This window comes from Sitophilus oryzae, unplaced genomic scaffold (assembly GCF_002938485.1).
Source record: "Sitophilus oryzae breed Bouriz unplaced genomic scaffold, Soryzae_2.0 scaffold_864_pilon_pilon, whole genome shotgun sequence".
Classification (NCBI taxonomy): Eukaryota; Metazoa; Arthropoda; class Insecta; order Coleoptera; family Curculionidae; genus Sitophilus; species Sitophilus oryzae.
The window spans coordinates 972,886-990,280 of NW_022147488.1; positions in this window are offsets into that span (position 1 = coordinate 972,886).

Here is a 17,395-nt window from a genome sequence, read left to right on the forward strand (position 1 = left end):
ATTGTCCGTAATTCCATTATAAGCTATTTTAGACAAAAAGTTTTCAGATAAAAGTTGTGTCCTGCGTTTTTTTCTAAAGCCTGTCATTTTTGACATATGGCACAAACATAGGTTTTTTTAAATGGAAACCATAGTTGGCCATGACTTCATAAAAAGCGCCATTTTTTAAGCTTTTTAGTGATATAAGGTATAATATCTTTTCTTCGAAAAATTACTGAGTTATAGCAAATTCTTATCATTTTTAAACAAATTCACTTAGTTAGCCATGGAAACAAGTTCAATCGCCGTTGCTCTCAGAAATGTGAAGCAACAAAAATTGTAAATATGAATTTTTCAAATGAAGAAAAGCGTGTCAATAGAGTAAATAAATAATAATAGAGTAATAGTGGTTTCAACATGAATTTCATTGTCAACACATGTCAACAACATGACACACCACCCCCCACCCCCCATAACGAGAGAAATGTTAAAAATTATTTATATCATAATTATACAAACGCAGGGATAGGAAAAGGTGGACTAATTGCATGGGCCTCCCCGATCACCTGACCTATCCATTTTAGAATTTCTTATGCGGTATAGTTAACAATAAGGTTTACAAAAGAACTTATGAATTAAGAGAGGCACTAGAAGTGGCGGTACAAGAAAAGTTTAATTAAGTCGCTTCTATGAGAATAGGTAGTAATTCAGTTTTAAAAAGATGCAACTCAAAACGATGGTGGATTTTTTGAATATTTTCTAAAATAACTTAAAGTATATGTAGTGATATTATTTTTAATTTAGATTATATATTTTTAATTCAGATTAAGTTTTAGTTTGTGTAATGCAAATTGTAAAGAACCGTTTAGTAATATATTCTGACTTTTTATTAGTTATAAATCATAACAGAATAAGAATACCATGCAATCTAAGTGAAATTAGTCAAGAAAGATAAAAATTGGCTATAACTAAATTTAACTTTTCTAACATGTCTTAAAAACCGTTCTCTAAAAAACGTTACATTCACCGGTCAACGTATCCTCGAAAATGTATGGTCAAGAAAAGTTGAACTGTTTTCCCTGTTCAATGATAACAAATTCGACTTCCATTCTACGTGTTTATGCAGGATGATGATAGGCACAATAAATAAAATTTTGCAAAAATTGACAGGGATAACAATGCCAATGGCCTGACAATGATAATGAGATAAAAATTATTGTATTTTTCGGGCAAGTTTTTGGTTAGCTAAAATGTTCTTAAGGAAATTATAATTTCGGGAATTTTTCCATTAGGGCAATTTTCGTTTCGTCGTTTTGCTTTCGATCAATTTTTCTTTGGCCATTTATTCTCGGACAATCTTTTGCATACCCGATACAGCTATGTGCAGAGTCTAGCTAACAATGGTTTTTGGCAAAAAAACAGACTCAAAATCACACTGTAAAAGAGAGCTGCTGCCATGATAGAAGTTTTATTTTGTCCCAAGCAACCATCAGAAAATAATTATGTAGAATGGTGTGATTTTCTCTCGCATGCATTTTCATAACTTAAAACAAAAGGACCTATCTCAAATTCCATCTTTCTTGTAGTATAACAATTGGTATAACAATTGATATAACAAAGAGCCCTATCTCAACATACGTCTCTTCGTCATAACGAAGAATTGTAGAATTTGAGATGGGGCAAATTTTTAAACGAATATAAAATGAAAAAAGTACAATATTGAGATGCGCAAATTCGCTATGTTAAAATATGACCCATTGGGCATGTCATGACGTTGATATCTCAAAATCGCCAAAAATCGAGATACGCCTTTTCGTCATAAAGCCGACAAAATATTATACGAATTTTATAATATTTTTTATCCACGAATCGTCTATAATTGAATCGGTCATTTGGGAAAGGGGTCAACTCCAAAATTTTCGAAATCCCGTTTTTATCGGCTTTCGAATGTAACGCTCTAGACGCATGTTTTGTGTAAAAACGAGCCATCTCTTGATATAGTATCCTAATAATTTTAGGTAGTGTATAATACAGTCATCATTAAAACGGGGCATATCTGGGAGATGTCCCATTTTCATAATGACTTCTTTAATGATTTTTTATAAACTAAGTTTTTGTTCTAACACACCACTTTACGATTGATATTGACCAATCGGATAGACGCGCTACGACCGTATCTATAGTCCCCAAGAATATGAAGACCTAATCGTTCAATCGTTCACTAAAAACAAATTTAAACAAAAGTTAAACATGTCAATCATCAAGACATAGCTGCTTTCAAAACCTGGTGGCCTATGTATTTTAAAAAAAAATGTTCGTTCTTTGCGTAGCATTGGCAAGGGGGTTCACAAAGAAAATAAGGCGAGTTTTGCAGTTAATCAGTATTATGAGTTTACCTTTGATTGTAAAGAACCCAGCGTTGTAATCGTAAAACCGTACATCGATAACGTGTTGGAGGAACTCTTTCTTCTTGCAAAGACTATGCAGAATGATACTCTACCTCTGGTCATTCCTAACTGACAAAACAACCCAGCGTATCAAGGAAAAATACCTATCAATGAGAAAAAAATCAATGACCTGAAAAAAAATTTTCAATATATCCCAGAAAACTTTAAAGCATTTTACAATGAGATCCGTGAGTGGCCTACTACGAATGCAGATGAGCCACCAGAGGAAGGATATCAATGTGTTTCCGAAGGATTTTTTTGTTCAGTGCTTGTTGTAGTTTAAGTTTTTGTATTATTAACAAAGCAATAATATTTTTATATATCCAAAAAAATCCTTATGGGTTTTTCGCCACTGCACTGTAAGAAAAATCTACAAAATAAAATAGTTATTTTTTGTAAACACTTTTGCGTTAAACCTAAACGGACGCTGCTTGTCAGAAGTTGGGTTTATAGTAATAAAAATTTGCCTAAAAAAGAAAAAAATGCTTAACGTTTCGGAAAGTTTTCTCTTTCCGTCGTCGGAAGCAAAAAAATATAAAGAATCAAGAAAAAAACTATTTAAAATAATGAAATTGAACTATTCGAGATCACTTTACTTTTTAAAACAGATACGTCTACAAGAAATCGTTGACGTTCTGTTAAAATGACATTATATTAATTTAAACTTCAAAATTAACAATTACTACCTGATAATTACTTAATAAGGTAAAACCAAAAAGCCCAACTTTCTGTAGGATTATTTTTAAATTTCATGTATGTTATGTTTATTTATGTAATGTTCTTTAAAATCAAAGAAGCGATTGCCATACATTACTAACATCTACAGATGCATGAGCAATACATTTATTTTTATTAGATTGAATTAAAAAAGAGGTTCGATAAGAAAGGATTTTTCGAAATTCCAGTTCCAAGGAGGTGAAACCACCCCTCAAATATTACAATATTTTTTATTTAAAAAACGGTCAAGTTTCCGAAAAAAACTTTTAAGCACGTATATTTTATTTTATTTTTCTACATATTTTAAGATTTTTTAAAAATGTATACAGGGTGTTTTGAAAAATCTGGTCATTGATTAATTACGATCCTGCTTAAAACGCTTGATGCAAAAAGCTGATTTTTGGAAAACGGATTGACTTTAGGGTGTAGAGGTTCGATAAGGAGGGATTTTTCGAAACTCGAATTCTAAGGGGGTGAAAGCACCCCTCAAATATTAGAATATTTTTTATTTAAAAACCGGTGAGTTTTTCGGAAAAATTCTTAAACACATATATTTTATTTTGTTGTCATATCTTAAGATTTTTAAAAGGTTTTTACAGGGTGTGTCATAAATCACGATTCGGCTTAAACTGCTTGACTTTTAAAGCTGATTTTTGGCAAACGGATTGACTGTGGGGTGTATAGTGTAGAGATTTGATAAGGAGGGGTTTCTCGATTGTTTTTTCTCATGCTGACATAAATGTGAGAACGTTTTATCCAGTTTGTATGTTAATGGAAATTCTTGCTTTGCTTTATCATCACCATTACAAATGATTAATTCGACCTGAACGAAGTCGCGAGTACACGCTACCCATACATGCACACTTCGTCCCAGGGACGTACATTTTATGTCCATTTTACGTCGGTACGTCCCGGGACCAATTAGGGACGTACTATGTACGTACAAAAGTATACGTACATAGTACGTGCCCCATGTACGTACTATTTACGTACATTGTAGGACTTCATACGGACGTACATGCGGGTACGTACTACGGACGTACATGCGAGTACGTACTACGGACGTACATGTGAGTACGTACTACGTACGTATCTTGAAAATTTTTGAAAACGCATTACAAAATGTTATTTAATTTTAATATCATGACTGGATTATTTTGATCAGATATACCCAATAATAATGAATGGACTGGATCAGTGGATCTTTTCTAGGCTAACGTTAATTCAAGTCACTCTAACCTACCTCTACTTCTTTTATTAATAAATCTAACCCGACCGCTATAAAAAATGATTTCCTAAATTATTTAATGACCATAATGCATGACAGCCTTTGAAGAAATCGATGGGTTAAAAATGCAATATATTATGCAATCAAGCCTAACAGGAAAATTATGCAGTCCTATGTTTAAATTTCCCGCTAAGTTATTCGTTCACATTCGAGTCTTGTCGGAATCGGAAGTCGGGCCACAGAAGAACAACCGGTCGGGCGGTTTCTAATGGCGTTTTCGATTGGCAGAGCTAGAGCGCACGTGCGCACTCAGTGTAGTTCCATCTTTTATTAATCAACGTAAAAAATAAAAACAACAAAACGCTGAGTGCGCACCTACTCCGATCCAGTTTTCGATTGTGTTGTGTGCAGTTGTGTGTCATTGTGGCCGTAGGTTGTTTGGCTTCCACATGGCTTCAACCTTGTTTTCTTTTGTCGTTGCCTTCGTTGCTCGTTGTTTCAAGGTAAGTTAAAGTGTAATAATATAATGTGACTATATCACCTAGCACAGTCACAACCTCGAATAATTGAGAATCGGCTCATTCAATTTTTTCAAAACAGAGGCAAGAATTAGATATTTAAATACTTAGCTTTCTTTTTGTATTTTTTAGTTAGAAGCAGTTCGAGAATAAAAAAATAAAATATCTATCAACATCCAATAAAAGACAGAGTGCGCTAAGGGAGTTGCCGGACCGAAGCCAGACTCACGGGTGTATCAAGACATAAGGGATGACCCTGTACCTGAGTTTTTATATTAATAAATATTTTAAGCTGACTTCAATTGAATTATTTCTAATTAAATTCCTATGTCGTATACGTCGTTGAAAAATGTACGTTCATAATACGTACATTGTACGTCCATAGTACGTACATTGTACGTACTTTCGATCATTTTACGTCCAATTTTGGTCCGGAACAAAACATAAAATGTACGTACCTAGAATGTACGTACATGCAACGTACATAGTACGTACTTTACCACATCCCAGAGACGTACCGGGGACGTTCATAGCGTTGGAAAATGTACGTCCCTAGTACCTACATAGTACGTACCTGTACGTACTTGTACGTACCAGGGACCTTAAGTTTGTCCCAACATTACGTACCAGGTACATACATAGTACGTACCGTGGCTGTATGGGTAGTATAATATATATTTCCTTCAGCCACACATCCGCTTTACCCGACCCCTGAGAACGACCCGAACAGTACCGACTCTTAGCTTTGATATTAGGAAATTCAAAATTCACATGAGTGATCAGATTTTATTTTTAGGATCGCTGGTACACTTTGGTTTAGGCCAAGGAAAGAAACCTTTGCTGGTAATAGATAATTACGTCTACAGAATCAGCTGTCGTACGGTAGAGAGGAGCTTCTGGTGTTGCAGAGATAAAGATGTGTACCGTTGTCGTGCTAGATTACTATCGACTCAGAGTACCTTGATGGTTAAGACTTCTGTTGGTCACAATCATCCACCTAACTGTGAGAAGAACTTCAACGTCTGTTCATCGAAGAAGTTGCATATACAATATTTGTCAAATTTTCCAAAATAATTTCAACGTTGTAGTTTTGGAAGTTAACTATAATAATTAATTATAATGCCTGGTAGTGGAGTGCCCAGAGACTTCTACCTCGGAATTCAATTACTGTGAATGTATTAATGCGAAATATTCTGTATTGTGTTTTATAGATAAAATACTAAAATGTTTACCCATTTTTTTTCGTTGCTTATATTTTTTTTTTATTTTAGTAATTTTAGTAAATTCTTTCGTTATTTTCTTCTTAATTTTTTGATTTTTTTTCCAAGTAAATTTATTGAAATAAATGAATCTAATGCATAAGCTATACCCATTCTGCTTATATTCTAATCATTGAAATTTTGATTGAAATCAAATTATACAGGGTGGCGCGTCGTATACTACGCGGTTTTTGCAAGGTGAACAAATATTTATTGTATTGTAGTGAAATTTTGTGAGCTTATGTAAGTCAATTTAAAGCATTTTCTAAAATTATAGAGAGTTCTACAGGGTGTCCCCAAAAAAAGTTACACATCAAAGTTGTGTTTTTTGTAAAAATATATTAATTGATTTTCGGATTCTAGTTAAAAAATAAAGGCGAGGTTCATTAGAAAATTATAGGACTAAAATGTATAATTTTTGAAATACATTCACTGGCATGAAAATGGGCATCTTAAAATTTTGATGTATTTTAAAGTTTAATATATTCTGTTCTAGTGGGCCGATTTTGCTGTTTTTTTAAGCCAAATAATTTGAATCTTTAGTATCTCATTCTGAATTAAAAATGAAAGTTTCCGTCTGTCAATTATACGAGAGATAACAAAATGTTGATATTTTGGTGAAAGTTTGAAACACCCTGTTGAATATGTTAAAACACCAAGAAATTTAAAAGTCATTTTATCATCTAGATACATCCTTTCTCGTTGTTTGTTGGTTCACCTCATTAGCTTTAATTTTATTGGAGATATTCGCTTTTGAACAAGACGCTAACATGTTTTCGTAATTTTTACATTAAGAACATGCCTTTGGTTTTGGTCCATGGTAAGTAGGCCTTCTTGACATAAGATTTGGTTCATTAAGTCTTCTTCTTATGTTAGTTAATATGTACGTTCCTTAGGTGCAATTCATCCGTCCTCTCGATTAGTTCTCATACGAAGGTTCCTGGACGTCTAGATTGCCGTCCTCATAGACGTGGTCATAATTCCAAAACCTCTCAGTATACTCTATGGTATTGAGGTATTTTTGGAACCGGAATTTTATAGCAAATTCACTGAACTAAACAAATATAAAACATTTCGTTTGAAAAACTAAAACTTAAGTGTAATAATATATTTGACTCACCCTGTATATCTATAAAAATATTTTTGAAATGTGAACTACCATTAAATGCACATTTTCTCAAATCTCAAACAGGAATCCTGATACAGAGGTTTTTCGGAACACGGAGCCATCTTGTATGTATGCATTTGTATATGTCTGTTTATTTAAATACTAAAGTCACGGGCGCCGGAAGAATGAAATTTAGGGGGGGGGGCAAGGTAAAAATGAATAAAAAATTGACATTTTTGTAATTATTGGGAAAACTGTTCACAGTAAATGAATTCCGAGGTTTATATCCCATAAGGGCTTAAAGCACTCCACTATGGAGGACGACAAGAAATATTTGTCAAACGATGGGCCTTATTGTATAATAAAGTACATGGTGCATAGAAAATTTTATTTTGTCTTCATCGTTATTTCAGTATCTTTAGCTGGAAAATATTTCTCCTAAAATTTATTTAGGGGTAAGGGAAGTTTTCACCGTTCTTGTACTTTTTCTTCATTTTTGTGAAAGGCAAATGTTAAAGCGCTTAAAACTACTACTAACTACCACTAACAGTCCTTTAAATATCTTGAAAAATATGTTTTTTAAAGTTTGATGCCCTCTAACTGACAACGGCACTTTTGTATAGATAAAGTGGACACTGGACACAATTTACCTTGTCCAATGAACTTAATTTGATCCCAAAAATACGTAGCAATTCTATGTCCACGGAATATTTGGACACCCTGTATATCATCTTCAAAAATAGAGTTGTTAAATACTGTATCTATAAGTACAGGGTGGGCCACTGAAAATTTACAATGGCTATAATTTTTAAACCAAAAAAGATATAAAAAAAATACAAAATACCGTTGCTGTTGTATCGAGGGGGAATACATATGACGTATTTTTTGAACCACCCCGACCTACCCCTTAGGCGGCTACCCTACTCACTTGAAAATCTTAAATGGCAACACCCCACTTGTGGCGCGTTTTTGGAAAGCCCATGAAAAATGCTAAACGATGATCATAAAGTTATTAGGGTGAAATTGAAAAACTACCCCTTACACGAAAAATTAGGTGGACATTAATGAAAAAAGTGATTTTTTCAGCATAAGTTACAAATTGGGACCCAGGTAAATGTGGCAAATGAGGTATTTTTCAAACCACCCCGACCCATCCCTAGGTGCCACCCACTCACTTCTAATCTCAAGATGAGTAACTCCACTTGTGACACTTCTTTGGAAAGCTAATTGAAAAATTAAAGTAGTGATAAGAAATGTAGGTGTGACAATTTGAAAGAAATTTAAAATGATAATTTATTTTAACAATTTGCTCAAAATGACAGCCGTTTTGTTCCATACAAAAATACAAACGATTTTCAAATTCTTCTCTCACTTTTTGGAGTCTCTCTCGAAATATTTCGACATTCTCCAGTTATCCTTTGCCGCAATTCTTGCAACGAACGTTTTGTCTTGTAGACTATGGATTTAGTGTAACCCCACAAGAAAAAATCTAAAGGAATGAGATCAGGTGACCTTGGCGGCTACTCGATTGGACCCCTTCTGCTCCATGTATTGCCTTGGATAAATCTATCCAACCACCGCTTTGTGACAATAGAATAATGCGGAGGGGCTCCATCTTGATGAAAGTGTATGAGGTCATCATTAAGAGTTAAATTTCCTTCGAAATCACTTTGATTTTCAACCTCATTTACAATGGCTGGCTCTATCAAATTGTTCAGCATTTCCACATAAGCATCACCAGTCAAATTTCCGTCGATGAAAATGGAATATAATTTTATCGCCTAGTATTTCGCACCAAACACTGAGCTTTTGGGGAAGTTGGGTGTGTTCTTCAACAACAATATGCGGATCTATTTTTAGTGAGTGAAGGTTCCCTTCGAATTTCCTCCGTCATTAGTTTACAGAACTGAGTCCTTCTATCTGAATCGTCGTCACCAAGTTCCCGCAGAATCTTCATTTTGTAGGGATGGAATTTGTGCATTTTCAATACCCTTCTGACAGATGTTCGAGGTATACCTGTGATTGATGCCAACTGGCGTGTTGATGCTTTTGGATTGACCGATACCTGACCAATAACTTCCATCTGCATTTCTTCATTCAGTACCCTGGGCCCTATCCTTTTTTTTATTATTATTATTTATTTATTATTTCTGACCGATCCAGTTTCTTGAAACTTTAGAATCAAATCTCTAACATAAACGTAGACTTACGTTTTTGTCCTGATTTCTCTCATTAAAAGCACGGGCCGTTCTAAAATAGCACATACCTTCAGCACCATAAAGAAAAACTATTTGAATTTTTTCTTCCACAGTATAAACCATTTTTCTTTCAAATAAGCGAAGCAAATAAAGGTTTAAAATATACCACCAAATTTGCAAACGACAGTTCAAAGACGCAAAGATATGCCGTTTTAAGATTCCTGTTTGTTGAAAGTAAAAAAATAGATGATTTAAGGAAGAATTTGCGTTATCGCAAAATTAGGCTGAACGATTAGTAAAACATCTTTGTGATGCCTTTTTTATTATCTACATTTTTTATTTTTAGCTTCAAAATTGCAATGGTTTCAAAATGGCATTGATGAGATTAGAAGTGAGGAGGTGACACCTAGGGGTAGGTCGGGGTGGTTTGAAAAATACCTCATTTGCCTCATTTAGCTGGGTCCCAATTTGTAACTTATGCTGAAAAAATCACTTTTTCTATTAATGTCCATTTAATTTTTCGAGTAAGGGGTAGTTTTTCAATTTCACCCTAATAACTTTATGATCATCGTTTAGCATTTTTCATGGGCTTTCCAAAACGCGCTACAAGTGTTGCCATTTAAGATTTTCAAGTGAGTAGAGGTGCCGCCTAAGGGGTAGGTCGGTGTGGTTCAAAAAATACGTCATATGAATTCCCCCTCGATATTATAGAAACGGTATTTTTTATTTTTTTGATATCTTTTTTGGTTTAAAAATTATAGCCATTGTAAGTTTTCAGTGGTTGAAATTGGTCTGTTTCAACAGATAAAACCTATTTCCTGACTAGATAGAGTAAAACCGACATAGATGTCATGAGCTCGATTTCTGAGACACGTTTAATGACGTAAACCGCCTGTTGATATTTTCACTCCAAATTAAGATAAGGGTCTTTTTGAATTTTTTACCATTTGGAAAAATGCCCATAACTTTCGTATTTCGCCGAATAATAAAATTCCGTAAAAACGTTCTTAACGCACTTTTTTAAGCACAATCCAGTGGCGTAGTCAGTTTTTTTCTATATTTGCTCTTTTTGTCAGAAATAATAAAAAATCTTTTTTTTTTAAATGGAAATCATAGTTGGCTATGCACTTAAAACAATGCTGACGTTCAACCCTTTCCAACGATATAAAGTTATGTGTATTTATTTCTAAAAATGAGAGAAATATTATTTTTTTTATCTTTGTATAGAAGCAGGCCTTGATTTTGTGTTGACCTAGTTGCCTAATTATTTTTTATAATAATTTAATATTCTATATTATTATTTATCTGCATAATTAAAGATTTTTGAAAAGGTAAATCAACATTCTATATAGTATTACCAGTTACAATTAAAATGCCAGGGTTACAATTGAATTACAAAAAATGGAAAATTTAGAGATATTTGGATTGGAACTGGATTTAGGGTCTTATTGATTTAACTCTTTCGACTTTTTATGGGGGAAATTAAAAGACCTTATATATAAGGGGAAGAAACATTGGAATGAGAAGAATTGCAGAAGGCTACCAGGGTAAGCTCTTGGACTTATATCACCAGCTCACCTAATAATAATCGTTGTAACTCAATGTGCACAAAAGATGTTTGTTGTGTATTCAACAGAGAGGTGCTCATTTTGAACATCTTTGATGATTTTTTAAAAACTATATTCGTCACTGAAAAATACGTTTTTTTTAGTTTTGTTTATTGTATCGATTTCAACTGTAATTACTAATATAGAATGTTAATTTACCTTTTCAAAAAGTCTCTTTATACAGATAAAATAATAATATAGAATATTAAATTGTGATATAAAATAATTAACAAACAAACAAAACAAACAAACAACGCTTTATTGTACAAAAAGCCAAAACAGCTTCATCGACAAAGCACTCACAAACAACAAAATCACAAAAAAATACAAACAACAAAAAATACACATTACAAATAATACAATTCAAAAGAATTTAAGTCTTTAAAATTACAAAAAGAATATACATGGACAATTTGAGAACAGTACGCAGTAAATAGATATAATTTTAGAGTTATAACATATTAAATACTTGACCTTTGACCAGTGTGTGAGATGATCAAAATTTTAAAATTCAAAATTATTCATAATTAAACATCAACAAAAAAGTCGTTTACCGCATATAGGGCTCTCTCCAGTAGGTATGATTTTAGAGCTTTGCGAAATGCGGGAAAGAATGAAAGCGACTTGATATTCAAAGGCAGATGATTGTACATTTTTTTGGAATTGTACAATATTGAACCTTTAACTAGTTCTGAGCTCGGGGTTGGCAGATAAAGATCGTGCTCTGCATTCCTAAGTGGATAGTTATGAGATGGCCTTTCGGGAATAGCAGATATGTCTTGCGGATTAAACAAAACGGTTTTAAAAAATTAATAAAGAAAGGAAGGACGATAAAATACCATTTTATCGTCTTGTATAAAATCTTCTATCGTCTTGTATATACTATTAATAAACATTTAAATAAGAATTTAAAATTCGATCGTAGAAAAATTCGACTTCGTCTGGAACTGCAAAACTCATGCGTCGTGCAACAAGTATGTCCTTTTTGCACTAATTACACTAAGAAATAACTATTGATTTAAGGTTTTATTTGTCATCTTCAAAGCTAATGTATTAATAAAGATTTAAACAGAATACATGATTCAATTAATTATTTTTTAGATCTTATTTACTTTATCTCCAAGCGTAAACTACCCATGTTGATCTATCAGGGATACGAGTTCAGGATCAACAAAAAGAACCTGAAACAAAAACCATATGGGTATGCACCAAAGCGGATAATATAAAATGCAGAGGAAGAGTGTATACGGCAACACTTTGTACGTCAAAATGACCGAACACATCCATCCTCCATCGTACAAAGTTGAAGCTACGAGTTGTTGAAATCGCAAAAAGTGAACATTAATTAAGTTATGCATAATATCCTATACAAGCTATACCAATTAAACTTTTAGTTACGTAATCGAGGGCGCGATTTTTAAAGTCATTGTTGCCAACCAAAGGACATTTTCGACGCCGCGCCGGGCTAACTAACCGGAATTTAACTCTGCCGCTAGGGATTCAGGTAGTAGCTCTGCTGTAAACTGTAAAAATGTCAAGTTGCCACATTTATTTATATCCTGACATTGTCATTGATGATAAAGACTATTACGATAAGGTTAACAACTTAATCGATAATGTACTACATACTACATAAACTACTACTACTTACTACATAAATGTGAAAAGAATCCTTTGTCTAAGATGGTAGCAGACGTTAAAAAAACTCTAAAAGAATGTAACACCCTTATTGATCTTTCTTTAAAGAGGAAATTGCAAGTATCCAATCCCTCATTACCAAAATTGTATGCTTTGCCAAAAATTCATAAACCGGACAAGTCTATGCGCCCAATTGTATCGGCTGTAGGTTCTCCGACTTATAATTTGGCAAAATGGTTATCAAGGGAGTTCGAAAATTTACCTGATCATGAACCTTCTTTCGCAGTTAAAAATAATATTGAATTCATTAACAAAATTAAAGATATAACATTGCATGAAGGTGAAATTTTGGTCTCCTTTGATGTATCTTCGTTGTTCCCAAGTGTTCCAATTCCACATACTTTAGGCTACTTGAAGGAATTACTGAACGCAAATGGTCTCGACAACAAAACTGTGACTGAATATATTGAGCTTACATCGTTATGTATGAAACAAAATTGTTTTCAATTTAATAACAACTTTTTTGAACAGCGGGAAGGTACAGCAATGGGTAATCCATTGTCTCCATTTTTGGCTAATTTATTCATGAGCAGGTTTGAAGTGGAGGCTAAGAATCAGTTTGAGTATTTTCCAAGAGTTTGGTTTAGGTATGTGGATGATATTTTTGCTGTTTTTGACACACATTCAGCACAGGGCCGGCGGAAGCGACCCGGGCGGCCACCCAAAGCCACCCTGGGCGCATAGCTCGTAATTCGCCGACACATTAAGTATACGGGTGCCACATATGTATGCACTCTATTGTATCAGGATCATGTATCACGTATCAACAAGCTTGTATCGTAAGTATGGACGTTTATTTGGGCTGTGTCGACTGATTAGTCACGGCATATCGTGCCAAAGTAGCGTCCATGCCAGCCATAAAGGTTCATATGTATGCCAGCGTACAAGCGTGCGTATCAGTATTATATGGCACACGGTACAACAAAATCACCTTAGCTTATCGTCGTATCATGTTCATCAATTCTTGTCAGCGAACCCTCCAATGGCCCTTTGATGATTGGAGAAAAACCGCCTCAAGACGGGTCGGCGTATCAAGTCAATTGTATCGTTATACTGTATCCAAAACACGTCCAAATGACAGATCGTGATACGTGTGTATCCGATACGCAGTGTTAAGATACGCGCCAAAATTCGGATTGGCATGTATCAGATACGGTATCACAAAAGTGTACCATATGATCGCGTTAATTCGGCGTCAAATTAACGACCATGAAACATGTTGGTGCAACGCGACGGAGATATGATACACGAAAGATGCTATATGTGGACCCGGCTTTAACCGCTCGGATTAGGTCGGGTACAGCGATGGACGGTTGCTAAAGTACCGACGTATTAGACTAGTCCCAACCCCTTAGGCCGGGTCCGCATATGTAGCATCTTGGTGTATCATATCTCCGTCGCGTTGCACCAACACGTATCATGATCGATAGTTTGGACGCCGAATTAACGCGATCATATGGTACAACTTTGTGATACCGTATCTGATATGCCAATCCGAATTTTGGCGCGTAGCTTAACACTGCGTAGCGGATACACGTATCACGATCTGTCATTTGGACGTGTTTGATACAGTATAACGATACAATAAACTTGATACGCCGTGACCCGTCTTGAGGCGGTTTTCTCCGATCATCAAAGGGGCATCGAGGGTTCCGTCCTGATAATATAAACGAGAATTGATGAACATGATACGACGATACAAGGTGATTTGTTGTACCGTCCACATACACTGATACGCACGCTTGTACGCTGATACGTATGAATTTTAAGGTATGGACGCTTACTTTGGCACGATATGCATATTCAGTCGACACAGCCCAAATAAACGTCCATACTTACGATACAAGCTCTTGATACGTGATACATGATCCTGATACAATGAGTGCTATATGTGGACCCGGCTTTATACGTCGGTGATTTACGAAAACGAAATACTGTTGTCTGCATATTGCATTACAGTATAGGTTATGGTAAATCGAGGACTGTTAGAAAATTATACGAAACAGACTTGAACAGAATTTTTTTTTAATACTAAAATTAAACTTTACGGTGTAAGCAATATGATTTTCAAAAAAATTATGAAGCAATTATTAATTTGTCATTTTTAATATAAAATTCTAACTAAAATTTTGTTAACTTAAAAAAAAATAGTTTCTGTTAGATAAATATTAATGGCGAAATGATGGTGGATTACTCTGTTTATAGAAATTACTAAACAACTTAAGTTTAAGAAAAACATATTAGCAAAAAAATATATAATAGAAAAAAATTAAGACATATTTTTATTTTTTGGATTTATTCCCTTCATCTTAACCTTCTAATCCCATATTTTTTTAATTTTGTGTCTGGAAGAAATTGTTTGATAGTTACTAATGATTTTACTGAACAGTCTATATTTCGTGAAGTTCTTTTGCGGCTCGCTTCCCTATTTTTCTTTTGTTTGCCATCAAAATGGTAGTGATAAAACCTCCTAAATGCTTATTAGACGTAGTCTCAGAAAATGTTTTTGAAACTCTTTCAAAAATTTCTCTCCTAACATTTACCAAGGCAGTTATCCGTTCTATAATTAAATAAAAATAAACTAAAATTTACTCGCTAAGCAGTTTTAAGCTTCCATGCCGATAATAGAATGATTGGAGCCTTAATAAAGAGTAAGTTAGTTTTAAGACTTATCGCAAGTACCGTATGTTCGAAAAAAAAAGCGGCTAGTTGGTTTGGTAACGACGATCATTGACATTCCTTATATAATTTTACATACAAAATGACAGCTATCTTTATTTCCATGCCAGCTCTGACGCAATTTTTTTCATCGCAAGGTTTGGAAATGAAAGCGCATAAGACTTTTGCGTAGTATAAACAAAAGCTGTGCTAATACTATTTATTTTATATTAATGATACATTAATAACATTACTGTTATTATTTAATATCTCTGCAAAAAGCAGCAGCTACTATCTAAAATCTGTTTTTTAAGTAATCTGCAACCTCAGTTTATTGGAGACTATTTATTTATCAGGTACAGCTGGTAATGTCTTAAAATCCATGTTTTAAATTATCAATCTGCTCGAAATGTGCTAATCACTGGAAAACAATGAAAACCAATACAGACGATTACTGATTGATCATAAAAATTACGAATACTCATTACAGATGCAGATCAAATTAATCTAATAACTTGCGAAGAAAGTAACAATATTTTTGAGCGCATCGTAAATCGCCGACGTATTAGACTAATACGTCGGCGATACGCAGCACCCGAACTATGCCGAGCGGCTAATGTATCGGCGAATTCCGAATATGCGCTCGGGGCGCTGTATACAAGGGGCACCACGACAGAAACTAAAATATTTATAAAAAGAGTAATCTAAACAAGTAGTAACGAATAACCAGTTCAATAATTAATTCATTATTAAAATATTAGCAATTACCACACCACATAGGGAAAAATATCTGACTAAACATTATAAACGCTACTATATCCTAGACCTATCTTATTATAGTTTTCTGAAATTATGCTCAAAAAATTCTTAGCACGGAAGTTTTGGGATGTTTTTTTGACGGACGTTGGGATTTCTTCTATTCTATATATTTTTTGGGTACTCTATTCGAAACCGGGATTTGCGAATTCATTTTCGTGGAAGAATCTTAAACAAAATAAAATAAAAAAATATAAATCTGATTTGTTCGTGGTATTTTACTTATAACTCAAAAGCTATCAACTTTTTGTCAGTAACCCTTCTGGTTTTTATATATTTTCTCTAAACAAACTATTTCGAGTCAAGAGCCAGCAAAATTTACAGTTAGACTGATCGCTCAAAATCGCACTTTTTCTACTACCCACACCTTTTATTTGTTATTAATGGCTGATGTGCCCTAAAATTACACGAGGCAAATATTTATTCGCAAGAAGCTGAAGAAGATCCCGCCGATATCCTTATTATAAAAAAAAATATAAGGTTGCCTCATTAATTAAATTAATTCATTAACAGTAGTGGGAAAAGATATTAATTTTTTGGTGGTTTTGATTGTTTCGGATTCCGGAAAATGTAAGCAGAATCATAGAATTTTCTCATTAGAGCAAGACAAAGTAATGCATCACAAACACTGGCTGATCGTCATTTTGAAGCCGACAAAACTGTATCTGATCCTATAAAATAACATATAAATTGATTGTGAAAAAGGAAAGAACATTTTCTTAAATTCTTATAGAAAAGTAATGCTGCAACTAAATATTAATGTTTTCAAAGATCACTTATTCCAGAACGAGACTGCCGAAGTTGGAATTCTATTTCTTATATTTCTATAGATCGGGTGCGTCTCAAAAGTGGCTCACCCTCATAAATTGTTTATTTTTTCAGACGAAGAAAGGAGATTTGGTATATTAGTATACGACATAAATTAGGATGAATTGACGTATCCAATTGTTGTTTTCATTTTCTGTTTCACCGAAATTACTATAACTTTTGATTTTTAAATCGCACCATATCGGTATACTTCTACTTTATGCGATAGAAAATGACACTCTGAATAGAATGACTTATCATATTATGTCAACTTTTGACATTTTCGCATATGGTTTAAAATTGTAACATGCGGTTTGTGGTTCATAACAACAATTTGACTCGAAATACCAAATGT